Source organism: Octopus sinensis, linkage group LG19, assembly GCF_006345805.1.
Source record: "Octopus sinensis linkage group LG19, ASM634580v1, whole genome shotgun sequence".
NCBI lineage: Eukaryota > Metazoa > Mollusca > Cephalopoda > Octopoda > Octopodidae > Octopus > Octopus sinensis.
This window is the reverse complement of record NC_043015.1, coordinates 11,289,279-11,306,970: the sequence shown is the minus strand read 5'-3', so window position 1 is coordinate 11,306,970 and position 17,692 is coordinate 11,289,279.

The following is a 17,692-nucleotide window of genomic DNA, read 5'->3' as shown; positions in this document are numbered from 1 at the left end:
ACAACGTCAAAATACATTTTATGTGGGCCAAAGATCAAACGAATACAAGCGGTTTGCAGATGTTATTTTAAAAAGATATTTGAAATTAGTAATCAGAAAATTTATAAGATTATGGGTTTTCTTTTAAAATGCATGCAAATCCGAGTTTCGGAACGCGTCTCAAATCTTCTGATGACGTTCTTAATAATGTAAATATATTGTGAACACACCTGGATTCACACGACATACATACATACATATACATTCATATACATTCATATGCATACATATACACATAGATACACACACATAAAGCGCCTACATGAATACATATGTATGCAAACACACATATCTAAACTCTAAAATAGAATAGATGTCACAAAATCCAACAAAAGTGAAAGTTAAACGTTATAAAATTTTTTCTCTCATTATGTTGATATCAGCATGTGTATTTATGGGCGAAGGTGGAATTACGCACACCCGGTGTTTAGATTTAGGGTACGTATTCTTTGCCTCCGCCTATTTTTGTACGTGTATATGAAAGATAACGTGTGTGTGAGTAAGAGAGAAAGAGAGAGAGGGCGAGTGAGTGACACTCACACATATATGCAAAGAAAATTCATACATCACAACACACACCTTCACTAACTCACTATCTCACTCACTCACTTACTCACACACACACTCACTCACTCACTCACTCACTCACTCACTCACTCACTCACTCACTCACTCACGCACTCACTCACACTCCCTCTCTCGCTCACACACATCCATTTCATATACACTTACATCTTTCACTTTCTCCTCTCACTTCAAAGCAAATGTCGCTTTTTCACTCTATCCTCTCTTTCAATTTCTGTTCTCTTCAAAGCATAAAGAAATTACAAGAATTTTATGGAAATTAACGAACAATTATATGATCCCATATATGTCGAGTTGACAACTTTACTTCTTCAAACGAAAGACTGCCATAAAATAATTTCCTTTCACACACACACAAACACACACACGCTCGCACACACTCGCACGCACACGCACTGACACTGTGTGTACAATCTCTGTGCGAATTATGTTATTTCTTGCAGTGTGTACAAGAAAATCTATAGCTAAAATCCAATTGAAATGATCTTTTTTATTTTGCAATTTGTGTTTGTGATGAGCGTATATAAAAACCTTATCTTCGATACATACTTAAAAGAAAGTTTTCCCAGAAATCGTGTCCTCTACCTCTTATTTCTAGCATGTTTGAGGTGATATTTCCGCTCCCTTACCTAACTTTTTTCCTAGATTTCTTCTGATTCATATATTTACGATATAGACCATTAGGATTTCACCCACAAAACACGTTCTCAATATTTTAATTTTATCCCTCTCCCCGCCAAATTCATTTCTTTTCTTCGAATATTTTTTTCTTGGTAATCCATGGAGAAAAAAACAAAAAGTACGAATCTTTGAGAATTTTACCCGTCACCTCACCTCTTTCAAAAAGCTACACGCTTCCAAATACTCACTTTTAGCTTTCTGGAAAGCGGGGAAGTTTCATCAGAAATAATGTCGTGTACATCTTGTTTCTAGCATGTCAGGTTTTCTGGTGGTGGTCTGGTGTTTTTTAAGTTTGCTATTTCTGTAGAATTCTACGCATGCAGAGAACATCAAACATAAGCGAAATCAAGTAGGTAATGGGTGGGCGAGGTTGTGGAAGGGGCTTTGAGTGTTCTTTTAAAAATGATTAAACTATAAAAGAATATATGTATTTCCCTGGTTTTTAATCTCTGTATTTTGTACGTAGATTACAAAAATAATAGAAAACGTAAAAGTTACAAATTAAGAAATTGCGCTGAGGATGGAGGGAAACTAAAATTTTGAAAACGTGATTTCTGGACAAAATCATATTAACCCCCTTTTATACCATGAAATAGCTCATAGTTTGCGAAATAACTCATTTTGATGCAAACCCATTCAAATTGTACCCTCCATTCACTTTTAAACAAACAATAACTTCCATTATGCTACTAACTATATATCAGTGGGGCTGATTCTGCCCATAAGAAAGGAGCAAATATTACAATATGCATGTAGGTCATAACACCCGGGCAACGCCAGGATGCATTGCTAGTTTAGTTCTAAGTCTTCTCTGATAACGGTAACACAGGATCAAAGCTTTTCCAAGCATCAATAACTCTTCGTTTCTTCAGATGTCTACCTCCACATGATCTGATGTACTATGTTGCTTCTTCAGAGAGAAATACTCAAATATCTCGCGAGATGTATTTTCTAATAGTCAGTCTATTAACCTCAAGGCCTTCCCGCGTTTGTCTGTCGCGCCATTGAGAGTTGTAGTAGTAGTAGAAACAGCAGCAGCAGCGACTGTTGTCACAGTTCCATTTGTAATAGAAGTCTCTTAAATGTCTTCACAAATTCAAAACAATTTCCACATAGGACAGTCGAATTTTCCACAATTATAAGTGATTATCATTTATTCTCAAAAGAGAAAAAAATTTCGCTGGAACAAAGAACTTGTTTTTCGTTGACATATTCTTTGTTGACCGAGACATCCTAGAACTAATAGACCCCTGTACAATAATAATAAATGTATAAACAGCAACACCAACAAGAAGAATAATGAAAAAACCAGTAAGAGTTGTTCAGATTATTCTTATGTGTGTTGCAAATCATATTATTCATCTCATCTTCATTTCGAAATAAAATATTTCAATAACTTGTATTGATATACGTTATACAACGGACAATTTTTCCCTGGGTATTTTCGAAATTATTGAAATATCTATCGTAAATAGATAAGGAAATCCATATATCTGTTGAATGATTGAAGTGAATGATGCTCTTTTCAAATTCCTACAATTCACAAAGAAAAAGAAAACACAAAAAATGAAGGAAAATAACTTCCACCAATCGATACATGATTGAACAGGTCATTATTATCTGTTATTTTTTTCTTCTTTTCTCTAAACTAAAACATATATTTGTGTTGTTAAGCATTTTTATCCCTGCAGTGTTTTATTCGTTTTATCAATAAGCAAACATATAGAAACAATGAATATATGTAGGACCTTTCGTATAAAAATAAATGCCATTTTCTTTAGCCAAGTATTTTGAAACTAATGTTTATGAATATTTATTTGTTTAGTTGCTTCTGTGTTTTTGGACAAAAGAATGTTATTTGAAGAGGAAGAATGCATTCATTAATGCAATACGTTATTCATTCATACATTCATTTCATATATTTTGAAATAAAAATAAAGAAATTGCATATGCATAGAATTACAATATATTAAAAAAAAAAGCAGTCGTATTAAGAGTATCAATCAGCATTATAGTAATATTTTAGCAGAAACAATGACTAAATGTATGGAGGTAATGGTAATGAAAGCAAGTAAAATATATGAAATACCGAAATAAACTAAAATAACCTGAAATATAGAGGCATACAGTAAATGAAGAAAGAAAATATTAGCTAACAGTAGGAACAAGATGGAGACAGCAATACTTCAGAATAAGATGTGAATGCTTATGCAACAGAGGCTATTTCGAAGACAAGTAAGCTAACACAATAATAATAATAATAATAATAATAATAATAATAATAATAATAATAATAATAATAATAATAATAATAATAATAATAATAATAACAATAATAATAATGATAATAATAATAATGATGATGATGATGATAATAAATGCAAAGGAAAAACTCTACGACGAATATTATAGGACTTGCGCACACAAAACATCCATTATATGTCACAATAACTCAGTGAACATATATTGCGTTGGATACAGTCAATGTAAAATAAAAATCATCCCCCAACCAAACGACGAAACATATGGATATTATGCACACTCTATTATACTGAGACATGGTTATGCAGAAAGCATACGTCGTCGTAATAATAGAACTATGAATCTACAAGAATCACAACAACAGCAACGATGATAATGATGATAACATGATGATGATGATGATGATGATGATAATAGTAATAATAATAATAATAATAATAATATAATAATAATAATAATAATAATGATAATAATGATAATAATAATAATAATAATAATAATAATAATAATAATAATAATAATAGTAATAGTAATAACAATAATAATAATAATAATAATAATAATAATAATAATAATAATAATAATAATAATAATAATAATAATAATACTGGTAATGATAACTTTCAAAGCAATGGAGGCGTTGTAACATTATGTAAGGTGTGAGATCGAAATACAGAAATAAAGAAGAAATGGATTTGAAGACATAAATATAAAGAATAACGAAATAACAACAAAACAAAAAATGGAAGTAAATAGACATTCTTGGCCAAGTTGCATAAAACAGGTGCAGGCATATTCGTTGCTGAAAATAGACGCCAAAATACTTGGTAACAAAAATCATATTTATTCAGGATTCTTGAAATCTTGAACCGAATATAGAAAACCACTCCCAGCATTGAATGAAGGAGGTTTAAGTAGAATGGAAGGGGAATGCTGTTGCTGTAAATGACTCATAATAGTGTTTTAAGAAACACAATGGCATATTGAGATATGATAAGCAGAAAAAATATGCACGGCATATTATATCCAAGTTACAAACATAGAAATGTATGCGCCAAGACACATATTCACACATGTCACTTGTCATTCATATATGCACATTTACGTGCAGACAGTTGCATTTAACTACATATATATGGCAGGCAGTGTATACCTTTATGTATATATATAGATATATATATATAGATATATATATATATAGTATATATATATATATATATATATATATATATTATATATATATATATATATATATATATATATATATATATATATGTATTATATATATATATATATATATATATATATATATATATTGATCATCCCATAAATAATGCGGTTTTTCCAATTGCATGAACTAAAAGTCGGAGGGGACAGGGATAAACTACCTGTATCAACTTGTTATAAAAGTAGGTAGTAATTTTACCTTGTACTTATACTTAGTGCAAGTTTTGAAATGTGTAGTTCGATTTTAACAGTTATTTTTCCAAAGCTATAATGGAAGTGACAAAGGAGCATATTCGGTATATTTTGCTTTATGATCTCAATAAAGGCAACAGCGCAAAGGAAAGTGCGATGCATAATAATGCAGTATATTAATGCAGTTTACGGAGCTCGGACAATAAGCGTAAGCCATTGTCAACGGTGGTTCCAAAAATCTCGAGCTGGAAACTATTGCCTAGAAGACAAGCTAATGGTCTCCTTACAAACTTTCCGAGTCTAAACGCGTAGAATGTGAATGTGCGCTCTTCTTTGCAGTCACGTCTCACGAATGAACCTTTTTCGGAGCGAATAGTGACTGGTGACGAGAAATGGGTTCTCTATATAAATGTCAAGCACCAATGGATAAAAGACAGTGCGTAGGGAAAGGAAGTAACGTAAGATGCTGTTATCTGCCTGGTGGTATATGAACGGTTTAGTCCACTTTGAATTTTTAAACCTAAAACAAACAATAACAAAGGAGTTCTACTGCGAGCAGCTTAAGCGACGTAAGTCAGTGTTACAATCAAAGTGACCATCTTTGGTTTCAAGACGAAACGTGTTCTTCCATCAGGATAATGCTCGGCAACATACTGTGAAGATAGCATTCCAAAGGCTGGAGCAATTTGAATGGGAAATGATGCCCCATTCACCATTTTTGCCGGACATTGCTCCAACTGATTATCATTTATTCTGCTGTCTTGAAAATCATTTGGACGCTAAAATATGAATTCTGTAGACGAGGTACTGAAAAAATTATTTTCGTCACGGACAAGTGAATTTTGGAAGAAGGACCTTCAAAATTTACCAGGGAGATGGAAGTGCATTGTAGAAAATGAAGGAGAGTACATTTTAGATTAAAAAAGAACTTTGTTTATTCCAATTTTGAAAAATAAAAGTATAAAAAACCGCATCATTTATGGGATGATCCAATATATATATTTACATTTACATACACACACACACACACACATATATGTATATATGTATATATATGCATATACTAATGTGCTAAAATGTCAAATACAAGTGTAATCAAATGCATATACGCAGACAGAGGAACTTGGATTAAAAACAAATAACAAATGAACACACCCATAAACTCATATATGCATGTGTGTGTGTGTGTGTGTTTTAGTATGCGTATTTTGTATCGAAAGCAGAAAGGTGTTATTTTATTATATTTCGTAAACATCCTTTTATCCATATCTTCGTATGAGTTTCTTGTAGTTCGTCCGGAACTTATGCTATCTGCAAACGATTTTTAACTTTTCTAAACCGTTATAGGGTCATCTTCAGGTGAATATTATCCTTGTGTCTACTGTTGCCAAGGCCCACACAGGCTTAATGTTAACATATTAAATTATCCACGACATGATGTTGTGACCGTTAAATTTTGTATGCCATCAGATGTTTATTTATAACAAGTGTACGTTACCTGTATGATTCTTTTAGCATTATAATGCGTTATGTCATCACCTTCATATATTATGTAGAGTATAGATGTGTTTTGCGCTAATACTTTCCTATATATGTTGTTTTAGTTCTGCGGTGTAGAGTATTAGAACGTTGTTCTTTGTTGTAAGTGCATATTGAATCAACGGTAGAGAGTTAAACTGTTTTGGCCAAAATAACGCTCGGAATTTGGAAGTTTGCAGCCTTCTAGCCTACAATCGAACAAAGCATACACTTTATTTATAACTAGTCAAACAAATAAACAAACCAGATATCGAATCGGTCAGCGAAAAATAGATCTTCACAAATATGTCAAATAACACATCTATGAAAATAGACAAACCAAACAGAAGTTGTATCGTATGAATGAAATGCATACAAACACCGGAGCAGATATCAAAACGGCAAAAAGAAGAAAAAGAAACGAAATAAAAAATGTATCGCACGAAGCCATAAATTGACATGAATAATTTGCTAGAGAGCTATAAAATGAAAACGAATCACAAACCTAGAAACCAGTTCCTCTTTAAGTTCTAAGTTCAAATCCCTCGTGGATCGATAAATTGATGGACAAACCCTGTGCTGAGTTTATTGTTATCAATTAACGCGTCCCCTCAAATTTTCTGGGTCTGTTTCTGTATCAGAAACAGTAATAAAAGCTGCTACTGCTGCTGCTGCTACTACTACTACTACTACTACTACTACTACTACTACTACTACTACTACCCTATTACTACTACTACTACTTCTACTACTAACCGCTGAGTGTGCTGAGCACTTTTAGACTTTATTTGAGAGGTACTATAACGGAACATTTTGAAACGTTTACTCTGTACCAAATATATATATGAAATGACCTCGCTTCTAGTAAGGTCAGTTCTTGCTTGATATTGCCAATTATATTTTACTTTCTAGCTACAGATTTTGCTTTCCTTTCCTTTTTTATCTGTTTTTTCTCTTTTCTTGTAATGCTGTAATTTATAAGGTAACCCTTCCAAAAGAAATGTCTTTGAATAAATGCAAATAATTTTCAAAAAGATGTGTACTGAACAAACAAAGCAGTTGTGTCATAAGAATCGCGGGTTCCCATCAAAATTGAAAAGGCAGCAAACGTTTTATAAATCTTTTAAAATTATTGTATACTGTAACCGTTATACTCGCACGTGTTCAGTCCACTGTTGGATGAATGTCGCAATATATTCTCACCACCGCCCGCGGTCTAATGCTCTCCTCACCCATGTTTCAGGCCAAAGAATCTAGCACAATCTTTATTCCAACTTCTGCGTGGTCTTCCTCTTCTTTTTCCTGCACGTGGTCTCGACGCTGTGAATTTGGTATTCCATCTATTGTTCCTTCATCTAAACCTATGTCCCGCAAAAAGCAATTTCAGAGTTTTTATCTTCCAGATAATATCCGTTAAATATGTTGCGACACTTACCCTGTTGTTTCTCCACTATTCCATTTTGTCGTTCTTCAGCATTTTCCTTTGCATATTCTTTGTCTTGCTCCTAATTTACTTTCGAAATTCTTGTTTGTTAAGGCGGCGAACTGGCAGAAACGTTACCGTACCAAGCAAAATGCTTAATGGTATTTCGTCCGTCTTTACGTTCTGGGTCCACATTCCGCCAATGTCGACTTTGCCTTTCATCTGTTCAGGGTCGATAAAATAAGTACCAGTAGATCACTAGGGCCGATTCAATCGACGTACCCCGTCCCCGAAATTGCTGGCCTTGTGCTAAAGTGTGAAACCAATATCCTTGTTTTATAGTCGATGTTTCTCATGAATACGCAATAGTTGGCAGCACAGAGTAAAGAAGACTTGTCTTTTTAGACACATGGCTAAATTACTGCTCATGGCGTGATTCAAGTTTACCAACAGTTGCCCATTTTAAGTGCATTCGTTGTTCAAATTATTTCTGATTTTTATTCTTTATCCTTATCATTTGCCTAAGATAGGTGTATTGGTTTACATGTTCAAATATTTCATCATCTGTTACTAGATTTCCAAACGTGAGAACCTCCTTGACTACTCTATGTGATTAAGTTATTAGTAATATCTAGTTTCCATGAAATTAAAATCCTTTTTTCAACAACGAAAAATAGAAGGGGAAATGAAATATTATCCCTCCAGTAGACTTGGTTATTGGAGTGAAAAAAATCTACTGGAGTCCTTCTGCTATTTTTCTGCTTCTTTGTGTTCTAAATTCAAATCTCAGCATGGTTTACGTGAGTGATAGGCATAATCAGTCTTCCTATCTTACTGTAACTCCTGGCAAATTTAATATATGTAACTGTTCTCACGTGGTTGCGTTTGGACCAGATATCTGGTTTCATTGGGAATAATTTATTGCCACAAATTTTGTAAAGAGCCATGGTTACTACTGCCTTTCCTGAAGCAGAGATAAGAAACGCACGTGTATGTGTGTCTATAATTTCTTACAAATGCGGTTTCCTAAAATGATATATTAGTTGCATGGTTAGGGTCTCGTGAAAGATCTCTTTCCGAGAATATACATGTACCTTCGATTGCAAAACTATTCTTTACATTTTCTCTTTGATTTGCAGCAATATATGTAAATGAAAATGTTTCCTTTTGTCTTAAGTACAAATATAACGATGCATTTCAAAAGTTCTTATGTATTCGAGGTAAAGCTACGTGTGCGTAAACTAGACTTCAGAATTTTTTGTAAATCTTCTGACTGACAAATTTAAGTAATTGTTTGTCATTAACAGTTTATGCTTCCAAATGTAGTTTACACAGAGCAAACAACAAAACAAACAAACAGACAAGCAAACATTTAAGCAACAAGATAAACAATATAATATACTCTACTAGAATATAATATACTCTACTAGAATGCTTTGTAGGCTAGGAGGTATTTTCGAAAAATGGGGTCCTCAGAGGGTAATTTAATGATATATGTATATCTAAAAATGCCAGTTCTAGTCACGTGAAACGCACTCAACAGTTATTCATGTGATGGATACCTCTGTCCACTGAGAAGCATTTGAAAGTATTGAATTAAATAGAATGGTTGAGATTATTGAATAAAATAGAATGGAACACGAACTTATTCTCTCTATCACTACCATTGTTATTGCGCTTAACTTGAATGTTTATTTCTTCATTTGGCCATAATTTAAGATCTATTAACTTGAGAAGCAATCTTGCAAATGGAGCTGAAAATGAAACTCACGAAATCTTTCAACTTCACAACGTTCTTGTCTTGGCCTTTGTTTTACTGAAGTTCTTTGTTTTTACAAGCGTTGTTTTTGTTCTTCATTCAACAACGTACAACCAAGTGTTTGATTTTATTCCTCCGTGCATTCCCCTTCAACTGAAATTTTGTCACATGTTCGTACATCAAAATAACTCTAAAAAGTAAATTTTCTCCAGTAGCGTTGTTACATTAGACTTAAGTTTCATTTTTTATGACAGACGCAAAAAGTTTCCTGTATGCACGAAATAGCACCGACAATTTAACATAACCTCATTTCACGTACATACTCTCTCTCTCTCTCTTTCTCTCCCTCCTTCCCTCTATCGCCCCAATCTCTCATACACGCGCATACACACGGACACATAATACTGCTACATTTATTGATTGTTCTTTCCTTTCCGTTTGTGCTAGCAAGCAGCAACATCAACGAATGTTAGAACACTTACCCGCATCGCCACGAAAATGTGCACTTCGGTGCAGTGAGCTGTTTCTTCTGATTTGAGATTTCGTTAAGTTTTACATTTCTTCTCGTGTAAATATTTTTGAACTTCCATTGTACTGACGTTCAGTAACGTTTTAACTCTATCTTACAGTTTCATTTCAACAATATTTTATACACACACACACACACCCACACACGCACATTAACACACACATAAGCACACATGTAAACACACACAGACACGCGCACACAGTAATACCCACGCACACATACACAAAACACACAAACCTATAATATCAACCGCCTGATGACTCGTTCGGTTGCCAGCCGAACTTCCACACGCGAAAAGTATTACAATATTTATCTCGTCTGCATGATTCCCATTCGTTAAGGTGTGTTGTGCTATCAGGAATGTAGCAAGTTCTAATATTGGTTTCAAATTTTGGCCCAAGGCCAGTAAGTAATTTCTGGGGAGGTAATTAGTCGATTATATCGACCCCAGTTTTCAACTGGGACTTAGTTTATAGACCCCCTAAAAGAAAAAAAAAAATGGAGTCGACCTCGGCGAATGTTGAACTCATATCGTAAAGACGGAGGGAATACTGCTAACCACTTTGTCCGGCATGCTTAAAATTCTGATAGCTTGCTGCCTTAAAACGAAGTTCTAGTATTGGTAAGTGGAATACTATTGTGTAAGAGGCCTTTCATCAGGCCAGACTTATCATCATGGAAAGATTATTACGTAATATTTACTGAATTTGATAATTCTAGATTAGAATCAGTAGTGTTTGATTGTAAGGTCAGAGGAAATTCCTCTGGTGACAGCAATTAAATGATATCTTTGATCTCCGAGCGAGTGATGAAACGGGTTGATTTAATATATGAAAATTTTGTATTTCGCAAATCAAACAGCTTCGAGAATCAAAGGAGTTTGGAGAGATTTTATCAGAAATAATCTGTTATTGATGAAGAATCCCCAGAATCGGAACATGAATGCAGAATTTTATATGTCTTCTTATGTGATTGTATGTAGATGTTAATAATACTTCTCAGAATGTTCGTAGTGTGCGCCGGGTGATAATTCTCTCGTCCCGCCAGGTCAGGTATTTTATAGATGTCCGATATCATCAAAATGAATTCAACCACAAAACTGAAAACCAATACGAAACCTCTAATCCACAGCCATACCCTCTTCCACTACAATTCCAATACCACAACTATAAATACCAACACTACACGAGGCAAGAATGTAGACCTGTATAGTCCAGAAAAAATAGCAGACTTCCAATTTACTTCAAATCGTATCTTACTATTTAAAAAAAATTAATTATTAAACAATGTTTAAGTCAGAACCCGGAACCCAACTCAATTGTGGCTTCTATGGGTTTAAAGCAGAAATCTCTTTATTTAATGTGCACAAATTTTTCAGTTACAATTTGGTTGTTGAGGTAAAAGTAGCTAATTCCGAAATTGTTGATGGTTGTTGGATTCTTGTAATCTATCTTCGAAAATGTGTTAGAGATGTAAAGTTCTTTAATATATTGCGGTAATAACCAACTTCAGTTATCTTTAATCAGGTTTCCTTTCTCTTCATATATCTCTCATAAATATGCGTGGTTCACTGTGTATACTAGCATCTCATTGATGTGTTGTCTAGCGAGTACATCTTAGTACTATAGAGCGGCTTTGTTAACAATATCAATGTCTGAAGACAGATTAGTCACTTTTCTTAAGGTTGCGCACTTCTTTAGTATGCTTCGGTTTGTAGTCGTAATTTATTAATGTATATAGTGCCAGCCGATTGATTCAAATAATAGTGTATTTCTGATTAAGTAGGCTGTATACAAGAAGGTTGTAATCGTTAAGTTTGTACTAACATATGATGAAATTAAACTCCTTAACTATTCTGCTCTCGGGAATTCTTGGATGCATAATAATTTGAAATTCATCTCTATTTCTGTCTTTTCCGGCTCCACATCCATAAAGACACAAACATATACCTATCTACATATGTGTGAGTGTGTTTGTGGATGTGTGACTCTATGTGTACGTATGTACGTTTGTTTCTGTGCGTTTATGAACATACAGCCATAAGAACATATATATAGGTTATATATACATACATGCTTTCTTATGCTTATTTGTATAGGAAGTACTATGCGATGTATAATAGAATGTATAACAAGAGTGATGGTCACGTGGTTTATTTCGGAAATCATCAATCTCAGATTCCATTATCTATTTCATTATCATTTGTCTGTGATGTGTGACATCACGTGGATTGTACGACTACTTAGAGAATCCCATGACTGGATGCAACTTGTAGACAAATAGTTAGTTCGTAAAATATAAACTTAAGCGCCATACACAGTTAGAGATTATCACAATATGCTACAATTTGTAGCTTAAACGAATATTCGTATGTATGTGTGTACATATGAGGATATATATGATATATATATATATATATATATATATATATATATATATACACATGCATACATAAACACGCAAAAACACATACACACTCTCTCTCTCACACACTCACACATATGTAATATATATTTATATACGTTTGTATATATATGTAAATATATATATGGATATATATGTATATAAATATATATATATATATATATATATATATATATATATATATATATATACACGCAAAATTTTAATTTAATAATAAAAAGATAAAATTTATCATTTAAAGGTAGCTGAACCCTAATTATAATGATGTATATATATATATATATATATATTATATATATATATATATATATATATATATATGTATGTATATACATACATATATACATGTACATATATACACACGCATATTTATATATGCGCGCGTGTGTGTTTAAAGATATATATATATACCGATATGCATATATACGATATGATTACACGAATACATATATTTTCAGTAATATCTGTCTCCTTGTGTCGACAAAATAAAAACAATCTGCTGTATAATGTTAGAAACAATAGATGAAGGTAGTATCGTATAATAAATAAATACATTTTATGTGTGTCTGCGATAAAGCAATAAATGACTATAACATATTGTATAGGAGGCAATGAAACTAGCTGCTTGCTCACCTGATATCATTATCTGGAATCTTCTATTGATAGTATTTGTTGTTTTGTCTTATATGAGACACTAACAAGTCACTGCATCATATACTGAATTGCCAATACTAGTGGCCATATTTTAATATCTCTTTTTTTTCTTCTTCTTGTTTTACGCTTTGATAATAAATGCAGTAGCAACATCAAAGAAGCATCGCTGTTCTTTGTTTAGAAAGAAGCTACTAAGCGTACATTATGAAAAATAAAAACAACAACCTCATCTGTATAGTACTTCTGTGTTGGTTATAAAATGACATAACAAGCTACGACTAGCGTGACGAAGATAGTCAGCTATATGAGCCACGATGAACTAAATATATCTGACAAGTTAATATCGTGAGCATTACACAACGCAACGGAAATTACCGAAGCATTGTATGGACCGGAATACTTATCCGTTTCTAAATTTCAGCAACCCCGTGAGTCGTTGGTAAAAATATGAACCGGGTAAATACCTAGACCCATTCAATGAACTACACGCACACCCAGAAACCCTTACGTATTGTAAAAAAAGGAAACCGTTATTATTAGCTATAGTTTATAACCTAAATATTTCGTTCTCATCCATGCATGAGTGTTACGTGAGATTTTTGTATGTTGAATTCCTTGCCACAGTTTACTTAAACTGTATGCATAAAGATCAACAGAAAGATGGAGACGATATTGAAAATGAAACGGTTTTATTCTTTACAGTAAATTTAAACTACAAGTTCCAACACATAAAAATATCAGCTAAATGTCTTTTATACCAAAGTGCTGCCCTTAAATGGGACATGAACATGAGAGCATGTAGTTCTCAATACAATATGTCTGAGAAATCAGGGATAGGTCGTTGGGGGTTATTTGTGCAATGTATTTGTCATGGGTATACTCGATTACAAGATTGCCGAGTAAAATATCGGCTCCAAAATTTGACAGCAGCAGTTTCAAAGGAAGGGGTTAAGCCGATTGATTCGATCCCAGTGTTCAACAGGTATATCCCGAAAGGATGAAAGGTAAAGTTGACCCCGGTACCATTTGACCCACAACAGAAACACGGACGAAATGCCGCTAAGCATTTTGCCAGGTGTGCTAACGATCCTTAATTCTTTATTACCCACAAGGGGCTAAACATAGAGAGGACAAACAAGGACAGACAAACAGATTAAGTCGATTATATCGACCCCAGTGCGTAACTGGTATTTAATTAATCGACCCCGAAAGGATGAAAGGCAAATCGACCTTTCAAATACGGAATTTGAACTCAGAACGTAACGGCACACGAAATACAGCTACGCATTTCGCCCAGCGTGCTAACTATCCTGCCAGTTCACCGCCTTACGTGAGTCTAAATATCAACAGCAACAAATACAATAGCAACACCAAAATGCAGGAATGGTGCACATATATCCAAACGTTCTTATTCCCATTCTTCACAGAATGCCATATTTACAATTGCTAAACATTTTAAAATCCATTTTAGAATAGATGGCGTCGCAGTTACATCTTTTGCTATGAATAAGTACATAAATCTTCATTTCTATATACGTTTAGTTTCCATTCTTCAGCAACTTGGAACTGGGATGAAACAGACTCTTTTCCACATAATCAGTACTCATTAAAATTCTCTCGATTCGCCACTCAATTTACAAGTGTTCTATGCATTGTGATATTTATTAAGAACTTAAAGAGTTCCTTCCAGGCACAGTTTTTTTTTTCTCTTTTTCTTTTCATTTCTTTTTCTTTCTTTTTTTTTAACATTTTTTAATGTTTAATTTTGCCCGACATGTATTTATTCATATAATACTTTGCAATCATAATTTATTAAAGAATATATCAACGCTTTGGTGTCGGATGTAGATTATTGTGTAAAGCTAATAAGTATATGATCCAAAGGCATAAAAAAATCTATACACAAAATATGCATTTATGCTCATAAAAATATCATACATACATGTGTAGTCTGTAATCTGCCTTTTCAGCGTTCATATATCTAAGAATTTAAATAAAAAATAAATACTACTCATCTATCTACAAAAAAAAATGCATATATACACATCTATACACATTGATTATGTAAAAAGTGTATATGTACATTTGCATTGACATGCGCAAGGATATGAGTACATATTTATATAAGAATGGATCTGCACCTGCAACGTAATTACTTCATAAATATTATAAATCATATAAACTGTTGTACAGGGGCATAATGAACATGTAGTTTTAAATTTAAGAATAAGTACCTAAGATTGATGGGATAAGATGCTTATGAGTACAGGGTGGTAACAGATATTGAATATACATTAGATTATCCAGACATTAAAGCTCGAAATTTCATAAAGTAAATATACATATGTGAATATAGGCGCAGGTACGGCTGTCTGGTAAGAAGCTTGCTTCCGAAAAACATGGTTCTGGGTTCAGTTCCACTGAGTGGCACGTTCTGCAAGTGTCTTCGTTCCAACCAAAGCCTTGTGAGTGGATTTGGTAGACGGAAACTGAAAGAAGCCTGCCGTATATGTGCGTGTGTATTTGTGTGTTTGTGTCTGTGTTTGGCCCTCCACCATCGCTTGACAACCAATGTTGGTGTGTTTATGTGCCAGTAACTTAGCAGTTCGGGAAAAGACACCGATAGAATAAGTAACAGGCTTATAAAGAATAAGTTCATGGGACGATTTCTTCGACCAAAAGGCGATGCTCCAGCATGGCCACAGTCAAAATTACTGAAACAAGTAAAATTATAAAAGTGTATGCTTAAATTTCGCTCTATCAAATTGTTGTACGTGTTGTCGAGAAAAGACTGTCTCCTCCCTTATATTAACGAAATTTGTTATTGAGGGATGAATATTATACTTCTGCGTGATTCAGAGTTAGTATGTTATGCCTCGTCCATTGTACTTTCCAGCCCTTGCTCTAAAACTCCAGTTCCTTAATGGCTTTCCATATTCCTATCTTTCAAGGTTCATCACAATAGCGGACGAAGATGTAGCGCTTTTTAAAATCTTGTCTCTGCATAAATTCTACGGTTGTGATTATCGTTTTTGAACAGTATGCATACACACACACACACATATATACACACACACACATACACATATACATACATGCATACATACATACATACACACACACATATGTATATATATGAACACATATATATCGAGAACGCCTTTGGTCATGAATGGCCATGGGATTGCACCTAGAAAGTTACCCTCCGAGGTACAAGTCCGGGCAAGGTTGTTTATGGAAGGCCAGCAGTCGCCCATGCATACCATCCTCCCCTCTCCACACCACTGGTGTTATCCAAGGGAAAAGCAAAGGGGCCGATACAGCTTGGCACCAGTGATGTCGCAACTCATTTCTACAGCTGAGTTAACTGGGGCAACGCGAAATAAAGTGTCTTGCTCAAAAACACAACACGCAGCCCGGTCCGGAAATCGAACTCAGAACCTCCCGATCGTAAGCTGAACGCTCTAATCACTGAGCCATGCACTTTCACATATACATGCATGTATATAAAATAACTCTATACGCAATACACGTTTGTGTCTGTACATGCGCGCGCCTATATATACAATAGAACGTAATTGTTGTGCTCCTCATATATTTATGTACACACACACTCACACACACATATGCATATATATCATAGAGTGCACCCATAGCCAGTGATACATTTACAATTGGAACGTATCACATTCCAATGCAGAAACAAATTACAAAATTTAATAGCCGAGCTCAATATAATATAAACAACTTTTGATGATTTATAATAATACAACATTCTATATTAAAGCCGTTATCTTCATTTCACGTTTGAAATCTCAACAGGTTCCATTTTTATTATTAAGAATTTAAATTCATAATAAGTTTTTTTAATGTATGTATTTATGTACTTTTATAATTATATTTGTATTTACTATAATGTGTTTTTCGTGGAATTATAATTGGCAATTGATATATAATCTTAATGTCAATTGAGACGCGACCGAATGATATTTCTTCCCTTTTTCTTTCTATTCATTTCATATACGAATATCTGAAGTAAAAAAATAATAGAAGAAAAAGCAACATGATAATATATATATATAAAGAAATAAATGTATTTGTTAACGAATAAACAAGATTAAATTCCAACCCAGACGACGCTTAATGGAAATAGATTACCGAGCAAAAAGAAAACAAATATAAAACAGAAAACTACCAGAGAAAGAAATACAGAAATTAAAAACGGAAAGAGAGTGAGCGGAGGGAAATGTGTGAAAGAGGAAGGTATACAGCTGGAAAAAAATTTATGGATATTGAGATAAATGCAGAGAATGTGAGCATTAGAGAGCAAAAGCGTGACAAGGAGAGAAAGAAAGCGAGAGATAGAAAGGGGGAGATAGCAACAAAGAGAGAGAGAGAG